We start from the raw sequence: 6,000 nt of genomic DNA on the forward strand, positions 1-6,000 counted from the left end.
TAGAAAGTCATGGAAACATAGGAACATAGAAAATAGATGTAGGAGTAGGCCATTCGGCCCTTCGAGCCTGCACCACTATTCAATAAGATCATGGCTGATCATTCACCTCAGTACCCCTTTCCTGCTTTCTCTCAATACCCCTTGATCCCTTTAGCCGTAAGGGCCATATCTAACTCCCTCTTGAATAAATCTAATGAACTGGCCTCAACAATTTTCTGCAGTAGGGAATTTCACAGGTTAAAACAGGTGTACTAGGGTGCAGTGAGGCAGAAAATCTTCCCTGGTGTTTTGAACCTTCTAGCTTCTGTAGGATATTAATGTGATGGTTCAGAGATGACTGGTAATTCTGAACGTTAAGCTATAAATTACGATGAGAAATTCTTGGAGCTGAACTTGGAAAAAAGATTGATGCATAAATAAGACGGTAGACTAAAGAATAGCAAAAAATGGGAAAGACCTTATCTACCACAGGTATCCTAAAATTACCTTTCACTTCTAGCCTCCCCAACTCCATAGTCTGGACTCTTACTAATAGTGGGAGAATGATAACCTCCAACTGTGCAACAATCAGACAACTCTGATTAGAAGTCGAACACACACTTGAGTTTTCTTCATGCTCACCCACCAACATACCTAACTTCATTCAGTGCTGCCATCAATGACACACCCAATCTTGACAGTTGACCAGTTGGGTCAAGGTCACGGTGGGATTTCAAGATGATACTAATGGAGTTGTCGATTTTAATGAGGGAGGAGATTCAGCACACGACAACGCTGTGGTATGGGATAAATGCATATACACCCTATTCATTTCTGCTATTACGGTATAGCTATGAATTTTTAATACTTTTTGATTTTCTGTTCGTATCTGTGAGTCTCTTGTTTCACAGCAACAGCTCTGATGATCAGGCCGAGTGTGAATTGTGAGTTTTACACTGGTTCTCAGCCAATCAGAACTTCTGCCAGCCTTCTGTATCCTTATCGTTGTTTAATCTAATGCAGCTTCAGCCAATATTCAAACCAGAGCTATTTTTAATAATCAAATTGACGAGAACAAATCCTTTTGACTGAAGACAAATATGAGGGTGGTAAGAGAAGGGATAACCAAGGAAATAAAGGAGAGTATCAAATTAAAAACCAATGCGTATAAGGTGGCCAAGGTTAGTGAGAAACTAGAAGATTGGAAAAATTTTAAACGACAGCAAAGAATGACTAAGAAAACAATAAAGAAAGGAAAGATAGATTACGAAAGTAAACTTGCGCAAAACATAGAAACAGATAGTAAAAGCTTTTACCGATACATAAAACGGAAAAGAGTGACTAAAGTAAATGCTGGTCCCTTAGAAGATGAGAAGGGGGATTTAATAATGGGAAATGCGGAAATGGCTGAGATCTTAAACAATTATTTTGCTTCGGTCTTCACAGTGGAAGACACAAAAACCATGCCAAAAATTGCTGGTCATGGGAATGTGGGAAGGGAGGACCTTGAGATTATCACTAGGTGGGTAGTGCTGGACAGGCTAATGGGACTCAAGGTAGACAAGTCCCCTGGTCCTGATGAAATGCATCCCAGGGTATTAAAAGAGATGGCGGAAGTTATAGTAGATGCATTCGTTATAATCTACCAAACTTCTCTGGACTCTGGGGAGGTACCAGCGGATTGGAAAGCAGCTAATGTAACGCCTCTGTTTAAAAAAAGGGGTCAGACAAAAGGCAGGTAACTATCGGCCGGTTAGTTTAACATCTGTAGTGGGGAAAATGCTTGAAGCTATCATTAAAGAAGAAATAGCAGGACATCTAGATAGGAATAATGTAATCAAGCAGATGCAACATGGATTCATGAAGGGGAAATCATGTTTAACTAATTTATTGGAATTCTTTGAGGATATAACGAGCATGGTGGATAGTGGTGTACCGATGGATGTGGTGTATTTAGATTTCCAAAAGGCATTCGATAAGGTGCCATACAAAAAGTTACTGCAGAAGATAAAGATGCGTGGAGTCAGAGGAAATGTATTAGCATGGATAGAGAATTAGCTGGCTAACAGAAAGCAGAGAGTCGGGATAAATGGGTCCTTTTCGGGTTGGAAATCGGTGGTTAGTGGTATGCCACAGGGATTGGTGCTGGGACCACAACTGTTTACAATATACATAGATGACCTGGAAGAGGGGACAGAGTGTAGTGTAACAAAATTTGCAGATGACACAAAGATTAGTGGGAAAGCGGGTTGTGTAGAGGACACAGAGAGGCTGCAAAGAGATTTAGATAGGTTAAGCGAATGAGCTAAGGTTTGGCAGATGGAATACAATGTCAGAAAATGTGAGGTCATCCACCTTGGTGGGGGTGGGGGGGAAACAGTAAAAGGGAATATTATTTGAATGGGGAGAAATTACAACATGCTGCGGTGCAGAGGGACCTGGGGGTCCTTGTGCACGAATCCCAAAAAGTTAGTTTGCAGGTGCAGCAGGTAATCAGGAAGGCGAATGGAATGTTGGCCTTCATTGCGAGAGGGACGGAGTACAAAAGCAGAGAGGTCCTGCTGCAATTGTACCGGCTATTGGTGAGGCCACACCTGGAGTACTGCGTGCAGTTTTGGTCACCTTACTTAAGGAAGGATATACTAGCCTTGGAGCGGGTACAGAGACGATTCACTAGGCTGATTCCAGAGATGAGGGGGTTACCTTATGATGATAGATTGAGTAGACTGGGTCTTTACTCATTGGAGTTCAGAAGGATGAGGGGTGATCTTATGGAAACATTTAAAATAATGAAAGGGATAGACAAGATAGAGGCGGAGAGGTTGTTTCAACTGGCCGGGGAGACTAGAACTAGGGGGCACAGCTTCAAAATACGGGGGAGCCAATTTAAAACCGAGTTGAGAAGGAATTTCTTCTCCCAGAGGGTTGTGAATCTGTGGAATTCTCTGCCCAAGGAAGCAGTTGAGGCTAGCTCATTGAATATATTCAAATCCTAGATAGATAGATAGATTTTTAACCAATAAAGGAATTAAGGGTTATGTGGAGCGGGCGGGTAAGTGGAGCTGAGTCCACGGCCAGATCAGCCATGAACTTGCTGAATGGCGGAGCAGGCTCGAGGGGCTAGATGGCCTACTCCTGTTCCTAATTCTTATGAGCTTTACAGGATGTGCAAAGACCATCAGGATTCTGATTTCTTACTATTCTGATCCATTTTCAGGTCAAATGAAAAACGTTGCCTAATTAAGATCTTGCATATTTCACGGGCAATTTAAACTATCTTTATATAAAAATCGTAAACAGTGGCTGCACATGTTGCTAAAAGTAATTTAAATAATGCACTCATCAATAACAGAACCTTACGAATTATAACTTTTATAAGTAACCATGACGACCTGACATTCTGAAGCGCTTTTCCAGCCCTTTGGAAATGAGTGGAGAACAGAAAGATGTCTGGAATTTGCACATTCAGCGGTTGTTTACAGGGCGTCTCTGTCATGGGATGTGGGTGGGGGGGTTAAACTGCCCACCACTGTGGAGTGCCTGAACAAGAGACCTTGTGTGCCCTGACACCACGAGTGGGAGACGCATGAAAATATTCTGAGATAACTGCTTCAAAGGAATCGATTGAGCGTCTTATTTCATTGGTTATTAACTATTATTTTGAAATAAAATGCTCTTTCACAATACTGATCTTTACCACAAGTATTCCCTGCCAAAAGTATCTGAATTTCACCGGGTTTTAGTACTAGTAACTGGTTAAACCTTCAGCAGATACGGTAGCACTGGATCCGAGTCATCAATAGAGGACACTCATTAGCTCTTGGTTTAATGTTAATCTTTACTACTGGACCAAGACCTAGCTCTGTCGAGCCCATGTGGTGGCTGGTGTGCAACAGTCACCACGCATTACAAAAAAAAAATCCACGCACAAGCATCTTCCACTCTTCAGGGACCTGGAATTTTAGGTTCTTCATTGAAACACCTGTCAACTTTTTGACGTGAAGCGGGTCATCCTCTATTCGAGGGACTGCCTATGATGATGAATGTTTACTGCGGTATTGAACATCGTTTTATAAGTAGTTGTAAACATTTTGTGAATGGTACTGTAGAAAGGCCAATGAAATTCTGCAATGGTTTGAAGATTTCTAGAAATCCTCCCACTCACACAACCCCCGCCCCCATGCTCACAAAGCAATTATTGTGGGGCGGGTGGAGATCCTGAAGTCAAGAATCAATATTTTGCTCCTCCACAGCTTCAAAAGAAATCCTGACCTTTAACTGCCGCAGTTAACTCCCATTCAATGAAAATACCATGCAGTATTTCTTTGCCTGTGTTTTTGAGTTCATGCCAAAAGTCTTAATTTGTAACTCCTTAGAGCAGAAAATGTTGCCTCCCATTTTCCCCTTAAGATAACATTTACAGTGCTTCATTTAGGAATTCAAGAATGTACCTGAGCCTTTCTCTGATGCAGTGTCAAATTATCATTCACTATTTCTGTCCATGGATAACTTCAAATGGAGATTGGTAGAGGTGAGATTTCAGGTTCAGCATACCTTTGTGGAGAGGAGAGTGATCATTCGCTGTATTCGAGCCACACTCCAAGTTAGCATTAGGCAGCTGCGGATTCTATGCTTCTATTAACATACAGTAATGGGAATGGATTAAGAGACAGAAATAAAATGCAAGAAACATATATAAATTTAATTAAAAAAAATTTTTCCAACAATAATTAAAAAAAATCTCCAACAATAATTCAAATCTGGAGGAATGAGACTCCACATTTATTAATTTTCAGTGAGGTTGTTTGGCAGTAATTAAGACTTATCACGCCATTAAATATTTATTTACACTGGAATGGACAAGCCCTAACTTTTTCTGGCGCGTTTAGTGGGTAAAAATCACGCGCAAATCCAGCAACTTCACGCCGTTGCGTGTATTTCAATGATGAGTCTCTCGGCAAGGTGCCGATCTAGTGCAACTTCTGGCGGAGCAGGGCAATCGGACAGCAACTTGCGGATTGCCGCGTATATCTGTTGCTATCCGATTTACACTTTGCTTATTTCTATAGCTCATTATTTTTTAAATGGTTTTTTAATGTCATTTAGTTTGCAAGCTTAGATCTCTGGGAGTATTTAAGGTGGTGAGCAAGCAAACTGCAATCGGTACATTTACAGAACCTCACATTTAGAGACACATTTTTGTAAAGTATAAATGTTTTTTTTAAAAACGCCTGCGAAATGAAAACATTATCAGTGGTATTAAAGTCCTCAGCGATCTTATTGAAATTCCTGTTCATTTTTATAGCAAAATTCAGGAGGACTGTGGTATTAATTTGAATATAATTAACACTATTTAAATTTCGAGTGCAGGGGATTAGTCTGTGCTGGAAAATAGATAAGACTTGTATGAATAGTTTCGAATACATTAATCAACTCAAAAATTAATTTAAAAAAATCTCCAGTGCCCATAAACCTCATGTGGCAATAATCCCAATAAAAGTCCCTATCCAGTATGTATCACTCTTGCATTCATTTAATTCCCCTCCACCTGACGCTATTTTAAATTCAATACTGTAGAGCCGCTACTAAAATAAACGGAAAAACAGCTGTCAATCAGTCATGCAAAAATCTGACCGGTTCTCCTGGACCAGGGTGAACGTTCTACTAAATCTTAGTCAGTTAAATCCAGTGAGTGCCACTGAGTAGTATTTTCTATTTTGTATGTTTCCCCCATGTTTTTTTCTCCTCGGATATCCAGACTCCTGATTTTTAAAGGAACCAGCAGTTCTCTGATGTCTCAACCAAGTGGCTATTCTTCCTGTTTAACCTATTAATGAATGCCCGCAGCATTTTTAACCATCGAGTTCAAACATGCCCTTTCCAACAGGGGCTGAACAACGATCAAAAACAATGACCATGGTGAATTGTTTTATCTCCCTGCCCATTTGCAGCTAAGATCAACTGCATCAGTAGGTTGGACCTGGAACCGTCCTGATTGGTAAGGCACAATTCCACACTTGC

Source organism: Pristiophorus japonicus, chromosome 21, assembly GCF_044704955.1.
Source record: "Pristiophorus japonicus isolate sPriJap1 chromosome 21, sPriJap1.hap1, whole genome shotgun sequence".
Classification (NCBI taxonomy): Eukaryota; Metazoa; Chordata; class Chondrichthyes; family Pristiophoridae; genus Pristiophorus; species Pristiophorus japonicus.